Genomic DNA, 21398 nt, shown 5'->3' with positions numbered 1-21398 from the left:
GCATCAGATATTCACATACCATAAACTTATCTCAGGACTAAATTTTTCTGAGTGATAATCTGGTGTTGCTCTTGGGAGAAAGGATGAGGGTTTGGCTTTTGGGCTTTCTGCAGCATCAGCCAGTAAATGCAAGGATCAGGGCATCAGGAATTTTACCAGTGTGTTCTTCCACTTTGGGCATATCCTCCTACAGAGACATGCCTAAAAAAAGCCCCAAATTCTGATGAATGCTCTTAACCATCACTCGGTGGAAATATTTTTGGGGTAGAGAAATGAGAATGCCATCCCCTGCCCTGCTCACCTTGCATCATTGGGGTCAGGATAGCAGCTCAGAGGCAGGATCTGTGCTTCCCCGGGGGTGGCCTCAGCTATACATATTCAAATCGATCACCCAGGCATGTCACCTCACTGCCACACAGGACTGAGAGAGGCACAGGGGCTTTCCAGCCCTGCAAGCCATTATTAGTAAGAGGGTTCACCGTGGTGTGTCTTTGGGTTCAAGCTGTGAACTGCCAGTGGGCTCTAAAAACTGCTGCTGAGCCTTGTTAATAGTGTTGCAAAAAGTTTCCGAGAAGCATAATAACTTCCCTAAATATATATATTTAACGTCTAAAGATGCTCAGGCGTGTGTTTATGCTGAAAGTTTGCTGACCCCGGTAGAGGGAATTTGTACTCTTTCAGAGAGCTCAGGCAGGTAGTGGATAAAGATAAGGAGGGAGTTGTTGGGATTTTGCTTCTCTGACCATTTGGGACGGTGGATTTTGGGTCATGCTTGTGGGTTTGGTGAGTAGGTAGAACAATTTAGAGCAATGTGAGTGGCCTGTATGGTAACTTCAAGATTGCGCCAGTTGAGCAACTAGATCAGGGGATTACAGATCCCAGGGCACCTGAAGTCCAAATAGGTTTTTTAATCACACAGGTCATTTTAAAAGAGATAATTAAGTTCCTGTGTTCCTCAGTAGTGCCTACAAATGTTCCTGTGAATGGCTCATGAAGCACTTGCAGTCTATAACTTTTACCAGAGGTAAATGTGCTATTAGGTGGAAATTAGCTGCCCATGTGGCATTTTCTGTCTTGGAGTCTCAGGGTGTTTTACCGAGATGTGTTAATACAGCTGTGCTGAATGTACAACTCATCGGCATGCTCTGATAACCATCCTCATGTGAAATGAATGCCGATGGAGCTCTTTGAGACATCGCTGCTCCCAGTTCCCACCTGCCCTGTTGCCAAAAGCTGCTCCCCACAGAGGCAGGGCTATAGGATGGGCTGCATGTGCAGCTGTGCGTTATTCATTGCTCTGTACGAGCACAAAACCATCTGTGCTTACTGGAAGAGCTGGAATGCAAGATGGGGAAGCCAAAATGTGACATATCTATTCTGCCTTCCCTTACTAGAGGGGTAGATAATTAAAGCATGGAAATGCACTGAGGTGGGGGCTGTGACATTTCAAGTGCTGAAGTTGGGCTTTGAGAGCAGTTTTGCCCTCTGGAAGTCTCTGTTTCTTTACATTTGGCTAGTTAACAAGGTGGGAGTCATCACATAGCAACCCCCCATGTAGGTCAGTGTGCAGCTTTTGTTTTACGCTGTAGGCGGGGGAGATCTAGTCAACATTGTCCATAGGGTGTCAGATGTGATGGATCTGATGAATTGAGTTGAATTGCACCTTCATCTTCCCTGGCTATATGGCAGATTCTTCACTGACTGCAAAAACATCCTGTGCCCACTTGCTCGGATGCAGATGCCAACACTGCAAACACCTTTCCTTGATCACATGTGGTGTGTCCCCAGCCAGCTCGCTTAGACTAGGTATGAATCCTTTGGATGGCTAGAGGGTGGGTGAGATGAATTCTACACCTGCTGTAGCAATGCTCATACCCTAGGCTGTGGTGGGTTGTTTGGAGGGAGAAGGGAGTGTTAAAGTAAGTTTAGTGAGCCCTTCTTCTAGCAAGACTTACTTTCCATCCATTTCTGAAGAACATGGTGTTCAGATCAAGGCCAGCTTAGAGAAGGGAAAATTTCCGTAGGACACTGGCAATTTGTCAGTGGTTGTGTCACCATGGACTGTGCACCCACTGCTGCTGTGATCCGTGGATGTGATGGGGAGGCAAAGGAGGACAGGGCACAAGAACCACGTGGGAGCTTTTCAGGAATAATGTTGCTTGAGGCAGTATGGGGAAGGCTGGAAGTAAATACTGTCCTTTTCCCAAAGATTTAATTAGTTTTGTGGCAAAAGTTGCTTTGCGTGTCTTGTCTCAATGGTTTCATAATTTTAACACTTGCCATTTTGATACGGGTACTTAAGTTACACAGAAGAGGTCCCCAGGTGTTTGACCATGTCTGGCCAAATTGTTCTGGGCAAGTGTCACAAGATGCTTTGATGAAACTGTAGTCATCTGTCATGGATAGGATAATCGTGGCCATATAAGTAGCAGACATCACACCTTTGTGTGATGGCTTTAGGGGAAAACCTTGCAACTGATGGGAAACCAACAGAGGAATATTTGACATTTCAGTCAAAATGACAGGCTCAAAGTCTACCCTGACATCTCACTCTGACACATGTCATCCTCCAGGCACCAGGCCCGCCATGAGAACCCCATTGTCACTTTTACTCCCTCTCCTTATGGACTCTCCAGGAGGTTGCTGTGCTGCTATCAATGAGTCATAGAAATGTTTGTTACCTGACATCTATCACCATGAGGGGGCCTTGTGAACTTCAGGGCAGTCGTCACAATGACTGTGGTGTTCGTAGGGAGAGGGTGTTGTGAGGTTTCATCTTGGCTGATCAATTCGGTCTGTTTTCACCAAGGGCAAGGAAACCAGCTCCTCTGCTCATGTTTCCCATGCCCTTCTGGGTTTGCCAAACAAGACGTTGCAGCATCAGGCTATGATGGAAACGTCCATGTGTGAATGGGATGGAAGTGTCAGTCTCTGAAGTGCCTCCATCTTGGTACTGACGGTGAACAGGGAGGAATTTTGTTGGCTGCTGGTATTGTGGGCATTGTGTTCAAGAGGGATGTTTGGTGATTTTCTTTGCCTGGAAGTATGTGAAGGTGTTTGGGTCCTTCTGCAGTGTTAACCTTTGAAGGCAGGCTGAGAGAGCTGGGGTTGCTCAGCCTAAGGAAGAGAAGGCTCCAAGGAAAGCAGAGGAAAGGAAAAGGCCTCCTTATTGTGGCCTTTGAATATCTAAAAAATGGATTATAAGAAAGAAGGGAACAGCCTGTCATGGCAGGATGGGGAGCAACAGTTTTAAACTGAAAGGGAGCAGGTTTAGACTGGACATAAGAGGAAAATTTTTTATAATGAGGGTGGTGAGACAATGGAACAGGTTGACCAGAGAAGTTGTGGATGCTCCATCCCTGGAAGTGTTTAAGGTCAGTTTGGACTAGGCTTTGAACAACCTGATCTAGTGGAAGATGCCCATGGCCATGAGAGATGGGTTGGACTGGGTGGTCTTTGAAGGTCACTTCCAGCCCATACCATTCTGTGACTGTGTGATTTTAATTTTGCTAAATTTCCTGATGAAGGGAGGAGGGGGAGGGGAGGCAGTGGGACTGCTGGCTGTAGGAATTTCTTCTGTGTTAGCATCCCTGTAAGCCCTGCTGCTTCAGTCATCCTTTCCTGGGAATCACAGAATATTCTGAGTTTGAAGGGATCCACAAGGATCATTGAGTCAAACTCTTAGGTACTCAGGGCTGGAGAGATTTGGAGTTGCTTTCTCATTAACTCCAGTTGTGTCTGAGTTGAGAAGCTGCCAAAGGAGGAAGCAACTAAAGTAGGACACAAACCCCAACCTCTTGTTTTCCTGGGCTGCTGCCTCTGGAGGTCCACAGGCCATGTGACCGTGGGGAGTGTGGGCTGATGGGCACTTGTCGAGTGTTCTTGTGCTGGTGCACAGGGATGGTTGTGCCAGTGAGCTCTGGACATGTCTCTTTTCAGGTCCCGGCACCTTCTCCCTTTTAGATAGTCCCTGGTGCAGGTGTACAGGGGCTAACTCTGCCACCTACACTGGTTATGGTGGCAGCAGACTTCCCCCCTGCAAGGGGAGTTCTCCCTGGCTGCTGCAGAGCCTGAGCAGTTAGCTGCTACAGCCCAGCCCTGCTATTGCAGCAGATCTATAGATGTATCGTGAACAAGGAGGAGGGGAAGCACCTGGACACACATCTGCATTGGACCATGTCACACAACTGTCCCAAGTGGGCAGCAAGCCCAATCAGTTGGTGCACACATTGCCAGTGTCCTGCCCACATGGCCTTGCCAGCCTTGCTACCTGTCCTAGGCACTGTCAACCTGGGCAGGAGGCTGGTGCTTGCTTGGTTGTGTCTTAAAGCCTTGATCACTCCTGATTGTTACCCACCAGCCTCCCCAGCCCCATGTTTCTCTTTGCATTTGGAGTTGCAGCCTGAAAATACTCAAGCTAAACCCTGAGCCCCAACGGCTGCTCATCTGAAAGTGTGGAGCCAGCTCACAGCAGCTGCTAAAATAGCAGAACTGAAGTGGGGAATGAAAAGTGAGATGGTGATTAAGACCCGATTTCCTGTCGTGGCCCCACAGGGCTCCCGCCGGCAATGGAGACATTGGCAGTGGTGGTATGAAACGTCCCAGCCTTCGGCCTTGGGCTGGCTGAATCACTCACAGCCTGCCCTGTGCTGCTCTGTTGTTTCAGTGCTTTGTAGATGTTGGTAAGAGTGCTAGGCTGGGCTCAGGGGGATGGTGAGGATCCTGTTTTTGGAAGTGGGGAGGATAGGGATTCCATGCAGGCCAGGCTGGTCCTGGCTGAGTTGGGGTTGGAAGCAGCCATGGTGGGACCCAGGCCAGCCCTGAGACAGGCTGATGTTCATTGCTTTGTGTTGTCTGGAAGACCTGAGGGAGGGCACAGGATTTGGGAACACTGGGAATGCTGGTCTGCTCTGGATTTTTTTCTCCTATCTTTGCTGATTTTCTTTGGACCCATCATCTAGGACTGGGAGAGAAGAAGGTACAAGAGAGAGAAATTGCTGCTGAAGGGGTGGTGAAGCTCCTTAGCTGATGCTTTTTGTTCCAAGGACACATGGATTGTTCAGCTGTCCTACCATTTGGCCCTGTGTGTACCTAGATGTTGTAAAAAAGCGAATATGTTAGAATTAGTTAATCTTTTTGGCCTTCCTTGCATCTGAAGTTCATTCAAGAGAAAACAGTTGAGTGCAAAGGAGATGCTGAGCTGACTGCTCTTCCTCTGAGGACACTGTCTCACTTGCACTCACTGACTTGCTATATATTTGTGAGTGCCAGAGGAAGCTTCTGGTTTCTTTCTCACCCTGGAAGTGCAAATCACTGCTCTCCTGTGTGTGCTCCAACAGCTCCTAGGTCTGTGCTGTAGAGGTTAGAACCTGATGTGTTTCAACAGTCCAGATCATATTACTGTAAACTGGATCCTTCCTGATCGGAGCAATAATGTGCAACACAGAGATGGGACTTTCTTACACCACCTCATCCTTTAAAGAAATCCAGTTGCAAAACCCACTACAAAGAGACCAGAACTCCACTGACTGTGGTGTTTGCTCTGTACTTAGTGGTTACCCTGTTCCTTTCTCTGTTTGATAAGTCAGAGCAGCTCCCATCATTCCCAGTGTTAAACCCACCAGATTCTCTCACTACTCTTTGCTCTGCAAGAGACAGTTGCTACTTAATTGAGCAGTGCAAGGGACCACTGCTTGAAACTCAGTGTCGTGGGGCTTTTGATCTTTTTGGCTTCTCTTGGAGTCACCCACATCTCCTCCAAGGCTGCCTCTTCCTCTGCGTTCATGCAGCACCCGGCACCACTGGCACGCCTGGGACAGGCTTCTGTCGTACGGAGGACACGTAACTGCCCTGCTCATACCTGATCAGTGTGAAAGAAATGCAGAGAAATGTAAACGTACATGTAATGTGTGACAGAGCAAGTCAGCATGTGGGACTGACTCTGACAGACAGTGGTGGTGTTGGAGAGGTTGTGCTGTTTCACAGCAGTCAGAGTAATTGCCCTGAACTGGTACCCTCTACTCCCATCACTTTCCTCTGACCCAGGAGTACTTCTCTGCTGTTGTGCAGCCTGGGGCATGCATGGCCCACATGCAAAAGCTGAGGAAGGGGTCAGAGGGGACTGTTGATCCTGAGCATGGCAGAGCATCATGCATCTTTCGTGCATGAGAAGGGGCAGCTTGCTTGCAGAGAAATGACTTCCTGTGCTCATGAAGAGACTCATGTAACATCCACTGCCATGGGGTAGAGGGATATTTTGCACTCTCCTGGTGCCTTTCATCCCAGAGGAGTTCAAAGTGCTTTTTGGACTACTTTCATAGTCCTGAGAAAGCATTTAACAATAGGTTTTGCATGAAATGTTCTTTCCTGTTGGGAGAGCAGCACCCGACTGCTGCAGCTGCAGCGCTGGGAGCCAGAGCTTTTCCAATGTACTGACTTTTGCTGGCCAGCAAAGCAACACCACAGCACAGTGTCATTTTAGGAGCCTGGAGAAATAGCTACCCAGAATTGTTTTGAGTATTTTAGGAACTATTTTAAAGGAGGGATGGATTAAAGGAGAGGAAATAATACAGTTACGGGAAGGTAAACAGCTGCATTTTGAGCAGGCAGGCCAAGTATGGCTTTGAGGAGATAGCAGGGAACAGACAGCAGATGAATTTCTGTGCAAAATGACATCATACAGATAAGCTTTTCTTTTTGCAGAGAGCTCTTTCATATCAATCTAAGGAGGAAACAATGCTTGGTTGAAGGAAACAACATAGCCTTGGTCTGATGGCACCTGGCATATTCCCCAATCCTGGTTCCCCAGCCCAGCAAGGCTATAGAAGAACTGAGGGATATGGAAAAGACAATAAATTTTCTCCAAGGATCAGAGGTGTATTCTTCTGGGATGATCCAAGTGTGTTTAATTAAACTCCTGCAACCAGGAATGGCAATATTACTGATATATGTGAGTCTCTGCACAGAAAGGCAGCAGATTGTGCCACTGTCCTGACTTCCAGGTAGTAGTCACAGGGCAGGGAGGACGTGTTAGAAGGAGAAGATCTGGTGGAAGAGGAAGAATGTGCCGCAGTGAAGAGGCACAAGAGGCTGGACAGGGTGGTCCCAGTGTCGTGTTGGTCTGTGGAAGAGAGCAGGTGTGGGCAGCTTGCCAGTGTGTCCCCATGTCACTGAGGAGGTTATCCAAATGACAGCTCCTCGTCCTGTGGCCTGCTTAAGAGCTCTGTGGCCATTCACTCGCCTGTCTTGGATGGCTTCTTCAATGTGATCCCATGTTCATGACCATGTCCACCAAACAGTGCTGGTGTATGGTGGAAGTTGGGAGCTGCATGGGAGAACAGCCGGAGGAGACTCTGGCTGGCATGAGCCATCTCCAGTGGTCTCCCTGCTGCTTTCTTGCTTTACTCAGTCTAGTGGTGGAAGGTATGCTCCCACCTTTCAGTGTGTCCAGCCCTGCAGGTCACACTTTGGTGTGCCTTCCCTTTGCCATCCGTGCCAGCTTGGCTTGCTTGCCAAGTCCATGTTCAGTGTGGCGAGTCTCAGCAGCAGAGCCAAAGGATCACCAGGGTGTGTTGGACTCTGTTTGCAAAGCCTGCAAGAAGATGGAAAAGGTCATTTTGTTTGGGGCAGGGGAGGAGGGAAGAGGCAACAAACCATGTGGGTTTGTTGCATTCCTTCAAGGAAAACAAAGCATCTCTGCAACAACCTGATGATCTTGGAGGTCTTTCTCAATCATAATTATTCTGTGATTCTGTGACAGGAGAGCAGCAGGGAAATAAAAACTGAGATAAAGAAGAGATAAAAAAAGAGATAAGATAAAAAAGATAAAGATAAAAACTGAGATAAAAGAAGAGATAAAAACTGACTTGCCCCTTAGCAATCCTCTCTTACATCTCTCCTCTCGTGGGTCTCTCACCACCAGCAGCAGGGAATAAAAAAGGCAAAGAAAAAAAAAAGCCGCGAGATGGGTTTTGAATGGATGCCAAGTTTGATTTAATTAGATGTATTGAATTCGTTAACTCCAGAACGACGTGGCTGTCACGCGGCAGAAATGACGAGCTGCGAGTGGCGACGGCAGCGCGGCACCGACCTGCCAAAAGGTTCAGCAAAGCAGAAGGATTGACCTACTTCCATCGGCTCTGCAGAGAGCACAGGCGAGTGCTTTCCACTCACTGTCGCTGTGCTCCCTGGAGGGCTGCTCATCCCTCTGTGCAGAGGAGAACTCCCTGGGCTGGGGAGCTGCTGGGGAGCTCAGCATTGCCGGTCAGCTCCAACAGGACTCTGGGGCTGCATGAATGTCCATGTGCCTGTGGGAGGCAGCTCACCCAAAGCAAGGGCTCCTGCTTTGTGTGCTGAATGCTTACTTCTGGCTGACACTGATTTTCTGCTTCTCCCGCCTATTGCACCCTTAAAAAGATACTACAGTATTCTCTGATAATGGGCCTAAATGCTTTTGCAGTTGATAAGGGTGATAAAATCATTCATGCACACTGCCATGGCAACCTACAGCAATTGCTCCTCGCTCTTGATGTGTGTCTGCTTTTTGATGTGAATGCAGATGTGTGGTTTTGGTTGAGAGTTGCCTGGGAATTACCCAAATCTGGGAGATTTGTGTTTGGTTATGAGCTCTGAAAGGATGTGGAGCCACTGAGCAGCTCCTTGTCTTGCTGGTCACCCTCAAGGAGGAGCAGGTGGAGCAGGGCATGCTTCACCTTGCTGTGAGCCCTGGCAGTGCAAATTGCATCTCAAAAGAGTTGTCAGTGCTGGGGAGGAGGCTTCTGAAAAAGAAGTTTGTTTCCAAATTAATTGAATTCCATAGTGGTTATCAAGAGGAACTGCTGGGTGTCTGCTCCCAGCTCTACCATCATCTAAGATCAGTGTGGTGCCTCCTGACCAGGTAACATCCCAGCTCGAGAAGTTGAGCAACTGAGTGTCATTCTGATGTTCTGCCCTCGTACCAGCCATGAGCTGAACTCCACCCATCTGTTTGACAGTTTTCTCCATTACTCATTAGTGTCAGTGCAAAAATATGTCTTGTGAAATTGTGTCTGTTAAGTGGTGAAGAGAGAAGGTGGATTTCCCAAGCTGCCAGCCTGGCAGTGGTGGTCTTGTGATGTGGAATGTTTGCCAAGACCTTTGGAGCTAGAAGACTCCAACATAGATGTTTGTGAAGTGCACAAATGTAGAAGTGCTGCATGAAATCATGGTCTGGACTGTGTTGAAGTCCACCAAGTGGGAGGGAAGCTTAGACACAGCATCAGTCTCCTCTGATTATTGTCAATGTTAACCCCAGGTTGGTAACACCAGGCCTACCACACAGATCCTCATGGTAGTCAGCCAGCATGGTGGGAAATTTGCTATTTCAGTGGGGAAATGAGACAAAACAGTACTGGGGAACTTGTCCGAGGTCATGCAGAGAAGATGACTGGGATGTTGTTTCCCACCACCTAAGCTCTGGCCTTTTCCTCTTCCTGCCTCAAGTGTGGTTTCCTCTCCTGACCCTACAGCATCCCTCAGCCAGAGCAGAGAAGGATTACTTGAATGGGGAGGTGAAAGAAGAAATGTTATTTCACTGAGCTGTGTCAAGAAATTATATGGGAAGAAGAAACAGAGGACAGATGGAAGGAGCCCAGCTGTCTTCTTCTGCAGGGAAGACATCTCTTTGTAGCATTGAGACTGCCTTCAGGATTCATGATTCAGCTTTCAGGTTAGTTGTTGATCGTTAGGATGTTTTCATTTTGACTTCATCTGTTGACAAGGCAGTAAGAGCCCTGCGAGGATGTGTATCTCTCCATCAGGTATGACTAATTGTATTGGGACAGCCACGAGCACGATAACACTTCTGTTTTCCTCCAGAACAGCTCCATTACAGACTGCTTGGTAGCTGAGCCCCGGCGAGTGTTTTGCAGTTTTGCTGATTGTGCAACCCAGATAACCTGTGAGAGAGCAAACATGGAAAGTGTTGAATTCAGCTCAAAAAACAGAAAGCAGACTTGTTTCACTGCTTGTCTGAACTGAGCTTTTAGCCGCATGTTGTCAGTGCTTTTCAGGAAACTCATCTCGTCTGGGACACGTCATCTGGCAATGAAGTGCTCCCATTTAGGGACAGCCACCAGGAGTTGTGCAAAGGCCAGGGCTCATGGCTAGGCACTGATGTTTTTGCAGTTCAGTGTTGTTTTGCTTTCCCCATCTCCTTGGAGAGCAAAACTCAGTCCGTGCAAACAGATTCATTTTTAAACAAGATTTCTCTTAATCTTACACTCAAAAAACAATCTCCAAAAAAGCCAGTGCACAGCAGAAGCTAGTGAGCACTTTCTCTAGGTGTTCACTGCTGCTGATCCTTCTTTCTGCAGGAACCCAGAAGTTTTGGTGCAGTCTAAGGGCTGAGTTTCAACTTCTTGTTGTTAAACTAGTTGCCCCCTGCTCCTCAGGGTAATAGCTGTGTGTATGCATGAAAGCCACACTTGCATTCCCGAAGAAGTGTGTTGGCACAGATGAGCCTTTGACCTCAATATATCAACTCAGTGGTCAACAGCCTTATGCAGAAAGAGCTTAGGTGTGCAACTCTTCCACTTGGCGAGTTTAATCTTTGTATGGATTACAGCAGAAAGTTCTCTACAAGAGGCTATGCAGGTTTAAAGCTGTGCTTGCCTTGTGATGAGATCATTGCTTGCTCCTCAAGGAGGTTTTTGGTCATCTGGGAGCTGGACTCAAAGCATGCAGATGGGCAGTCTGTCCAGCATAGGGAGGTAGCAGAGATCTTGATTCTTCCTCTACCCCTTTTCCTGAGGAGGGAGGCTGGTTTTCCTGCCTGGAGCAAGGCACCCCTTCTGGTTTGGGAGGGCAAGACTACTTCCATCATGATGCTATGGTGGGGCCATAGTTTCTAGCCAGGTGTTAGATGAATTAGTTAGCAGGTCAGTAGTAGAAGGATGATGCACCAGGAGGTAGTCAGTCAGTGTGGACATTCTGAGGGCATTGACTTCTCGCAAATTCACCGAAGGAGCATTTCAATCTCCTTCTCCTCTCCTTGCTATATTGACTTTGTTGTTTGTTGTTGGAGGACAGGTGTTACCTAAGGGTATCTGAGCAACTGAATAGAGGGGATGTGAACTCAGCAGCTGAGGACACTGAGGAGGAGGGTGTTCTCCCGAAAGTGCGAGAAAGCTCTGGATACTGACAGTGGGTGCATGGCATTGTGGCCTTATGGCTGCGATCTGCCCAGGGTGAACGCACCGCAGATGAGGCATCCCTTGCAGGGGCTAAGCCATGTGTCTGCAGCTCTTTTAAAATAAGGCTGCTGTCCCATGTCCCCTGTCAGCACTGAGCATGGTTCCCCTTGCTCCTGTTGGATGCCCTGTGGTGGGAAGAGGATGCATGCTGGCTGCCAGTTCAGGTCTAAAAATGATGTCTGTGCAAAGTCCGTCCTTGTCTGGACTCCAAGGGGCTGCAGTGCACAAGGCCTTCACACAGTTTTCTTAACAGGCTCCTTTTCACTTTTTCCAGGGACTTGCACTGTGCTTCGTTTCAGAGTGATCCAGTGAATTAACATATTGTTGCTGCTGCCTGGGTAATTGCATGCCCGGGGTCTGCTCTACTCCAACACAGTCTTCCCAGCTTCCCAGACAGAAAGCATCCTTCTCCTCTGGCAAACAAGGCTGCAAAGTATTGCCCTAAGAACTAGCTCAAAGGATGGAGGAATGGGAGGGCGGAAGAGAAGAGGGAGGTTGTTTCTTAAGGCATATCTGGCTTCAAGAGCTCACCTATCAACAAGTAGGAGATGGCTTTTTTTAATCTTTATTTCTGTACCAAGGTACTAATTCTGACTGAAGCTGTGGTTTCTCTTGCTGATTTGTGCAGACATTGGTATGGGTGCAGTTTCAGAAATTTAGTTTAGCACAAGTCACTACAGGGACTCAGAACTGCTTGAAATTAGCTGTCCTGGATCACACAGGAATTTCAGCAGAATTTGAAACTGAGTGATCTGGTACCTTCTTCTGTACTGAAAATAAAACCCTATGAATAGGAAGGTGTAAGAATGCTTGCTGGTATCACTTCCAGGTATAAAAAAACCCACATGTGGATAAACCCTTAGAGCCCTATAAGACCCTGTGAGACTAGATCACATCTCAAAACACATTGGTGAGCATATTGTCAAAACTGGCAGGTTTCTTAATGCGGATGCAAGTTTGCATTTTTGAAAGATGATATTTGATCAAGACTGACTTTTGGTGGAGAGCTGGCATCCCTTAGGCAATGGTTTCCAGAAAGAAATATGGTTATGTGCACTATGAAGAGGGCAGCTTTACCTCCTAGCTTGGCTTGGCTATCAAGTGGAGGCATGAAGAGGACAGGGAGCAAGCATCAAGACTCTGGGATAGAAGGAAGGCGGTTGCTCTGCAGCTCTGCCACTGACCTCCTGGGTGACCTGGGGTGAGGAGATGAATCTCTCTTTTTCCACCTCCTCCTCTCCTGCCCACCAAGTGCATGTGACAGTTGCCTTGTGATTTGTATGGATCTGTCTGAGAAGACAGAGCTCAGTACTGCTGCCTGTAAGATCTCTTTTCATTTCGGTTGTGACATTTCCTGTCTTTTAGCCATATAAGTTATTTTGACTGGAAACAAGACATTGCTCCAACACCCTTTATGACACAAGCAATGGAGAGGAGGGGACAGCTGTATTGACAGTGTAGTTTGCTCATCCTGCACCAGAGCATCACAGTTTGTGGGGCAGAGGAGGTTTCTTGAGGCCTCTCCATCCTGTGAAATAGAAGCTGCAGCCTGTGCATTATGGAGAGCCGTTTTGTGGTGTGCTGTACATGGGCCTTAGGCAGTCCTGCTTGTTCCAAAAATATGTGCATGCATAGGAGAGGGAGGTGGTCCTGTGTGTGCTGCAGATGGATCATGGGCAAAGATTCCTTGGCCAAACTGAGATGAACAGCTGCATGTGGATCACTGTGAGACTGCATGCAAGAGTGGGGTTTGTCGTGTCCTGAGGGGAATATAAGGTGTGGTGGCAGCAGTACCTTCTGGGCCTTCACGGTCTTGGGATATGGTTGTTTCTCCAAGTCTTTCATTTGGATGATATCGTGGTCCTCAAGCACCGAGTGATTCCCACCCTTTCCTCCAAAGCCTTTGCACTGGTGGCAGCTAGAAGATGGCCTGTAGGATAATGTAGGCTGAAAGGGATCTTGGGTGGGTCAGCTGTGAGATCAGACCAGGTTGCTCATGACTTTATTTGGTCAAGTCCTGCTTTATATGAACCTGGCTCTGTGTTCTCAGTAACTTCCCTGCAGCTGCTAGGGCTGCTGCTGGATTCCTCAAAGCCATCTCTTGCCCTGGCTAAGCAAGCCCAGCTCCCACACCCTTTTCTCTTCAGCCAAGTCCACCAGTCCCTGGCCATCCTGGTGTTCCTTCACTGCACTTGCTCTAGTTTGTCGGTGTGTTTATTGTACATATTTCTTGCACCAAAACTAGGTGCAGTATCTAGATACAGTCAGGTCAGTACTGAGATCTCCTGCCTGTGCTTCTGCTCCTTCAGCCCAGCATGCTGTTGGTCTTTGCTGTGGTTTCTTTACTGAAGTCCCAGTTGGCCTGTAGTCCCAACAACTCCCATTCCAGCCCTCGAGCAGCAGCAGAGCTGCTTGGCTGGGACACTGGGCTGGGCCTAGATGATCACTTAAATAGGACCTGTAACTGTGCTGAGAAAGCCTGAGGGAAAAGGAGCATGAAGGAGCCCTGGAGTGGCAAAGACCTGCTATTCTCCCTGCTAGTGATATGGGCTTCCACAGGGAGAGGGACAGAGCCCAGAGAGATGAGGCGATGGGCTGAGTTCTGCAGAAAAAAGCCAAGAGGTGTATTGTTATAACTACCATCGTCTCACTTACTCATCTGTAAAGCAAGATTTTACTCGCCATTGTGCTTCCCGTGGGGCTATGACTGTTGATGGCCACAGATAGCTGAGGTCCTGCAGTACCAGTGCAAAGGGTTGTGGAACAAATCTTGCTTTTTGGTCTCCCTGCTGGGGTTGAAGCACATCTCCTGGTAGCCATATGCAGAGGAATAGTATGTATCTATGTATGTGTACCATACTGAAACAAAATGCTGCAATTTCATGCTGTGCTGCCAAGTTAGTGTGTGAGTTTCAAAGCAGCAACCTATATTCTTTAAGATCCAAGAGCCTTGGGAAAAGATCCATTTTTTATGCTGTACTAATTTAAAAAATGCTGGGTTTTTTTTAGTGCATCAAAATAGTAATAAAAGACAAAAATGAGAAAGAAAAGACAGAAAGACCTGTACAATCGTTTTAAAGGTTTTCTGTTTTTCTGTTCATGTTCTTTTCAGGGAATGAAACTGACTATATATGGATAGGAATAAAACCACATATCACAAGCCACTGTTGAGTTCATGAAGTGACCACATTGAAAAAGTAGTGAAAAATGTGTTCTTACTAGAGCCTTCCCAGCCTGTAGGAATCCTGGCTGTGGCTTGTGATTGTAGTAGGGTGAAGATTTGCATTTTCTAGTTGGTGGTTTTCCTTTTTACTCTTCCACTTCCTGTAAGTTAATTTGGTGCTGTGTTAATTGTGAATCTGGAATGCAAATCAACTCACCTGCATGTTTTTCTTTTATTTTCAGATTTTCTAACTATGGAAGCTCTCCTGAGGAGCTGCATCACACACTGCTGCCCCTGGGATGGGATGCAGAGCAGAAGTGAAGAGGAGCTGCAATGTGCCACTGCAAGTTGCTTTCTTGAGGAGAGAGGCTTTCTGGCATGTCATACGGTGCCAAAAGCCATTTTACTCTTGACAGTAAAAATCCTTATCCTTCTTGTTTTTTTTTTTTCCAGGACAGATGATATTTCCTGTTAGAGATGCTTTGTATGCAAATCAAAGTAGTACAACAAGAAAAAAAGTCCTGAAAGCAATCACACTGATAAACTCAGCCCACTGGGGAATTCCTGCTTATCATTTATCTTTTCTTTTTTCAGTTCTGTACAAGATACTTCTTTGCCTGTGCTTTCTTATGGTCTTTAAAGTTTGTCCTGCCAGACCTCTTACTCATGAACTACAGTGCTACTTGCATTTTGCAGGGCTCCATGTCAATCTGAACAAACAAAAGGCAGTAAATGCTGGAGATTGGTGTTAACAGTCCCTGTGTTTTATCTTTGCCCTGCATTGCTCTAGTGCTTTCTGAAGTTTAAGCTAGACATGAACCTCACACTGCAGATTGCCACATGCCTATAGTGATGGGGGGAAGCCCAGAAACTTTCAGAAAGCACAGGAAAGGAATGAGGAGAGGTAAAAAGCCAAAAGAAGCCAGGAAAAGTTTACCTAGTAACTTACACAGTAGCAGGATTTGACCCTCCTGAGGCACCTCAAGAGGTGTTGTGCACAGCACTACACTAATGCTGTGACATGAGTTGGTCACTTCCTCACTCAGCAAAGCAAATTCACATAGAATCACAGACTGGTTTGGGTTGGAAGGGACCTTAAAGATCTAGTTCAACCCCTCTGCCATGGGCAGGGACAGCTTCCAATCGACTGGGTTGCTCAGAGTCCCTTCCAACCTGGCCTTGAATCCAGGGATGGGAAATCCACAACTTCTCTGGGCATTTGCCCAGTAGGTATCCCTATAAGTGCAAGGGGCTCATCAAAGCCTTACTCACACCAGGCTCCCACCCTGCTGCCAGCTGCAGAATTGCACTGTTGCTACAAGTTGCGAGGGTGAAAAAAAGACTCGTAGAAACAGCGCGAGAAGAGGACGTGTCAGAGAGCTGCAAAACTTCGTTGCCAGAGAACATTCTCGTGTGTGTCCAGAGATAGCCACGGCAGCCTGGGTGTTGTTGAATCACACTGTGGTTGCTCTGGCCTTTCTGTGGTCACAGTGATAATCGTTGTGTGTGGTGTTGCGTTTTATTATTTGGGTTTTTTCTTAAAAGTAAAATTAGCAGTCAAATTGACGTTGGTAAGGCAGCAAGCCTGGTGAAGCTTTATCTTCCCTGAACCTGGGGATGAAGGAGGGAAGGAAAATGGCTTGACCAGTTTGTCAGCTGTGCATGTAACGGTCCCGGAGTTCGAAGCAAAGGGCACAACAGTCAGATACCCAAACCCGTCTGGGCTCTGGCTGATAAGTCACATTTCAAAGTGAAAGGCAATCCTAAAGGGGCTCTGCTGAGTGGCTGAAGCCTCCCATGCTAAGTCTTCTTTAAAAGGGGATTTCATAAGGAGTAATATGAACAGAAATGGCTCTTTTGTGGTTTTACACATTCCAGGCATGCCTGGACTGTTCCTGTCAAGGATGGGCAGTCTCTGGGGTTTTGAGTTCTTTTTTTTTTTCCCAAAATATTTGCCACAAACTAGCAGCTGAAATGGTGAAAAATAAATGAGAGTTGCAAAATCATTACAGTAGCAGTAATGGAAACTGTGAGGCTTATTCTTAAACTGGCTGTGGGGTTTCAGTCCATATTCTGTGCTGCTGCACTGTGAGGATCACTACTTTTGCCACCTATGACCGCTTCAGGATGGATGATTTGAAAGCAGAGCTTTAACTGTTGGTTACCCAGAACCTCAAAAAACAGTGCTTTAGGCTTTTTTCAGAAGCAGTGCCTTTTCTGCTGAACAGTTAAGCGTGAATTCCTTCAGAGTTAGTGCCGTTACGTGGCCATACAGCATCTTTACTTTATGACAGCATTGATTTCTGCAGATCTGTGGGTACAGAAACAGGTTAAAGCCATTCCTGCTTCAGATGAGCTTTCATTTCACGCAGGTTGTGCCAGTTTGGATTGTACCTGTACACTACAACACAGGATTTTAATTGATGTGAGAGCTTCCACGCACAAGATGGTGGTGCCTTAAACCTTAAAGAAGAGCACCTTAACTCTGCCTTGAAACAGTCTGAAATTTCACATACAATAAAGCACTAGATGGTGTGTGTAGACCTGGCCTGTTAGAAGAGTGCCTAGTTCGTAAGCCTACATGTCCTGTTCTTCTCCCCATGGGTGCTGCTCCTGTTGCCATAGTCCTATGTCCTGTGTAGGCATCAGGAGCTCATGGATGGCTGGGAAAGCCATGGCCAGAGGTGTTACTGCTATCACCTCACTAGACTGGGTGCCACAAAGAGTATGGCTGTTAACAGTGTGTAATTAAATGTGGGCCTCAGGCCCCTGAGACACCTTACACAAACACTCGGTGCATTTATCATCAGCATATGCTGACCACAGCCAGCTCAGCACCTCCACAAGCTGGAGCTGCACCTTTACCTTCTCTGCAGGTGAGACTAATCCCTCCAGGGGAGAGCAGAAAATGGAGCCAGACTCATCCCAGCAGAGTCTGAACCATGGAACTGTAGATAGACATTCTGAGAATTTGCTTTCCAGCCTGAGTTTGGCCATAGCACAAATGCAGGCAGAAAGTAAGAAAGCATCTGTTTAAAAGTGGCAATAAAAGAGACACTGTTGGAATGAACCTTCTGTTCTGATTTTATTAAGGGTGAGTATGGTTACTTAGTGATGAACAGGAATAGGAGTGGCTTTAGGACATGGTGCCTGAAGCCCCCTCCCATCCTCCAACACAGGCTGATGTCTCAAGAAGGCTGAGAGGTCTCAAGAAGGCTGAGAGGTCTCAAGGTTGTCACCTGGGCTGTTACAGCTCTATGGGTGGAGGAACTGTAATCATCAGGGTTGTCGTCAAATGCGCTTACCAAGATACAAGGAAGAAGAGCTTGTATTAAGTCAGTGCTCAATGTAAATATTTGTCATCTTAGAGGAGTGTGGTCCCGTAGCCTTCTGGACTTCTTCCATTTTGGGTTTGTTTCCTTAAAAAAGGAAAGAAAAAAAAAGTTTTCTTTACCCCATCAGTGCTACCAACCACAGAAATTTGGAAACAAAACGTCAGAGTGGGTATTCAGCAGTGAGCTGTCTTTTCAGTGGGCCGATCTCTCAAGGATTGGTTTTGAAGTTGATTTTGTTCTGTCCGCTCAAGGTCTCTGCTGTGGGAATATTTATTGCTGTGAAACTGTAGCAGGCTTTGTAAATGGCAGTTACTTTTGTAACCAAACATACGTGCTTTGCTTACGAGTCCTGCAGATAAGTGTGCATTTGGAATTTTTTTGTTTGTTTTGAACCAAAATAACTTTTCCACTGTGTCATCTGGAGTGGGAAAATGGGTGGACCTTGAGTTGCATTTTAATGTAGATTTCATCCATTTAATCACAGTAGAAGGCTACATAGAGATGCTCTGTTATCCTTCTCTTTCCATGTACTTTGTTGATGTTTTGTGCCTCAGAACCTCTGTTTTCTCTCTTTTTGAAGGTTTGAGAGTTTTGATAGAACAAAAATGCTTAAAAATTGTAATGGCCTTAGGAAGGCTACAGCAAGTTATGTGGTGGTGAAGAGATGCAGGCAACCTGTAGAAGAGCCAATTTTTGACAGCATGGGAAGTGGTTAGCGCCTCACTGGACATGCTCACATCAAAGCTGGACAGTGGGCTGGTTGAGATACTCTGCTTGAACCACAAATGACTGAGATTCAGGCAGAAATCACTGCATGAAATTCTGTGGTCTTTATTAGTCAGGAGGTCAGACAAAATAATTTTGCTGGTTTCTCTTGGCTTTTAGAATTTATGAATCACATAGTCACGGTGTTTTGGTTTTTAGTTTTGGTTTGTTTTTTTTATTTTTATTTTCCATGAGAAGTTTGCCTTGGTAGCATGCAGACAACAGAACCCATCTGTTCTCTCGTCCTTTCATCATGCGGTGTTGCTTCCGAATTGTTCCAGAAGGAGGATGAAATTGGGCTTGTTATTTAAATTTCAGTATGGGTGGCCAAAGCAACTCTACCTTGATTATTATGGGCCTTCCATGACCACAGGAATGAATGACACCTAATGCCAGCCCTGATTTAACAAACATCTGAGGACAGGCTCATCACTGCAGCATAACCCAGTGGGAATTGTGCCCCATGGGATCCTGCAGCAGGGCAAAGACAGAGAAAAGCTCAGTTTGGGAAATCACAGAGAAATGCAATAACTGGAGGAAAGAAGATGAAAGTCATGTGACAGAAACATAAGGAAAATAAAAATAATGTGAAATAATGTCACTTTCTTGCCCAGTATGCAGAATTAAAATGCAGGCACAAGCAGAGCACTGAAACAGGGTAGGTTTAAATTAGAAACTAGGTACTAGGAAGAAATTCTTTGCTGTGAAGGTGGTGAGGTTGCCCAGAGAGGTTGTGGATACCCCATCCCTGGAAGTGTTCAAAGCCAGGTTCGATGGGGCCCTGAGCAGCTTGGTCTAGTGAAAGGTGTCCCTGCCCATGGCATGGGATTTAGAACCAGATGATCTTTAAGGTCCCTTCCAACCCAAACCATTTTATAATTCTATGGCTTACTACCTGCAGCCCTTTCCTCCCTGCCAGATGGGGCTAGTGACTTGGTCCCACCTGGCACTGGGAGGTTTTAGCAGTTCAGTGACATCCCAAGCTTGACTTATCTTTGCAGCAGCTTGGACCCACTTTCCATTGTAAGAAAGAAACTCTTCCTGTCCTATAGCAAGACTTCTATCCAGAACTCAGCAGGACTTCAGTCAGATTTTCAGGGTTTCAAACTGGTCTAGATCAATAGGCCAATGTCCCATTTGTAGCAGAGCCCTGGTATGTGTGACAAGACCGTTTGATGCACTCAAGGCTTGCTGGCACTTTGCCAGGCTTCATGGGACAAACCTGTATCTGTAGGGCGTAAACTCTCCTGATTTCTATGTTGGGGGACTGCAACAAGCTGGTTATTGGGAATGGTCCATGTTGTCCTTCATTCAGCAATGTGCTGGATACATGAGCCAAGAAGGTGAGAAGTGTAACATCTGAGATGATTTGAATCCCCATGTTTTGGAATATCCCCACACACTCTTTAGTAGTAAGGATGTAATCAGCCCTTGTAGGCTGGTATATGATTAAATAGCACCAGCGCAAAAAAACCCCCTACCTTACACTTATTTATGGCAGTTGAATGTGTGTAGTTGGGAACAAAGAATTCAGGTTTTGTCTAAAGTCTTTGTGATCCCATCTGGAAAGCACAGTGTAGGGAGGGAGTTCATGGGAACCTCGTGTATAATCATGTGAAAGCGACCTCTCAATGGAGCTGTGGGACAAAATGGACTTCTGCAAGTCTGGAGAGCAAGTAGAAGCAGGGAGGTGACTTCTTCCCTTTTAAAGGGAGACACATTGCCTGGTGTCTGCACTTGATGAAGGAAGGGGAAGTGCCAGGAATAATTTAAAGGAAAGCCACAGATGACTTGGGATTGCCAAACCAGAACTCCAGGCTTGAGGAGCACAGTGTATTTGGTTAATTGGGATGAAGGTAGGCAAAGGGGTGACTTGATTGCCATGTCTAGTGGAGAAGTTTTGTTCAGTAGGTTTGGGGTAAGGAGCAACGCTTAGAAGTTTTATGTCCTTTTCCAGATTTTAGAGGAAATAACGTCAGTCTAGGGTTGTAGGTTTAGTCTATAATATTGGGTTTATTATGTAGAGGTCTTGGGTGAAAGGGACTGATCTGCAGTGTACTAAAGGTGTGGTGGATCATTTGGGTCTTTCTGCCTTTATGCTCAGAGCTCTGGTACTCCCCAACACCTTCCTCCCTTGATCCCTGGGCTAGGTCAGATCTGCTGCAACACTGGGCATAGTGTAAACTATCAGGTCAAAATGCTTTGGAGCAGTCTTATCTTAAGGCAGGCATCTAACATATTGTTTTCCCTCTGGTGATGACTGTTGTCCTCCAGCAACTGGAGGAAAGCTGGCTAAGATGTGGACTCCTGCACTTTGGATGTCTGAAGCTGCATGGGGTGAACTCCCCTCTCACTGCCTGCGTGAGTGAGCAGGAGTTACTGGAACAAAGCACCTAATTCAGAACTGTCTAACACCATCCTAGATGAAAATAATATGGAAACTTTAATCGGCTCTCTGCAGCTGAGCAGTCCCTGGAGGTCCTGTACCAAGCCTGACCCACTTGCTGAACCCCAACAGTGCAGCACTGGGCACTGCACCTGCCTTCAGAAGAATGAAAGGACAGCAATCTGAAAAGAGACAAGCACAGGGGACGGCAATCTGTGGTAAGTCTTTATTTAGAAAGAGTTGGGGTATTTTGTTTGTTATTAAAAAGCAAACCCACATTCTGCAGCCTTTCTTTTTGTGAGCTGCTCAGAAAGGAGGCAGATGTCCACAAGGTTTGTTTTCAACCTGTTAAAATGATTTGCCAGTTCTTTCTGTGCACTCTGGCTTGTTGCATCCGAGTCTCTCCAGACATGCCATGTTGGGGAAGCAGCTATGGGTGCGTGTCCTCAGGGCTAAGTTCCAACAAGGTAACTGTCCTGGGGCTGCTCCATCCCAGGCTGCAGCCTGTTTTGCGGTGA

The 21398-nt window shown here is 46.7% G+C and overlaps 1 long non-coding RNA gene across 17 annotated transcripts in view; it reads left to right on the top strand.

Moving 5' to 3' along the window:
• The window catches only part of LOC135409427 (uncharacterized), a 159614-nt gene that overhangs the window by 117184 nt on the left and 21032 nt on the right, over positions 1–21398 (top strand). For 14 of the 17 annotated variants that reach the window (XR_010428186.1, XR_010428193.1, XR_010428199.1 and 11 more), the window contains one exon: positions 14637–21098. This is a non-coding gene — a long non-coding RNA (uncharacterized LOC135409427). Of the gene's footprint in view, positions 1–8024; positions 8154–9506; positions 9707–14636; positions 21099–21398 lie in introns of all 17 variants that reach the window. The other 3 variants (XR_010428196.1, XR_010428195.1, XR_010428207.1) reach the window with 2 other exon arrangements.

This window comes from Pseudopipra pipra, chromosome 1, assembly GCF_036250125.1.
Source record: "Pseudopipra pipra isolate bDixPip1 chromosome 1, bDixPip1.hap1, whole genome shotgun sequence".
Lineage (NCBI taxonomy): Eukaryota > Metazoa > Chordata > Aves > Passeriformes > Pipridae > Pseudopipra > Pseudopipra pipra.
The sequence above is the reverse complement of the archived record's forward strand: the minus strand, read 5'-3'. Positions and strand labels throughout refer to the sequence as shown.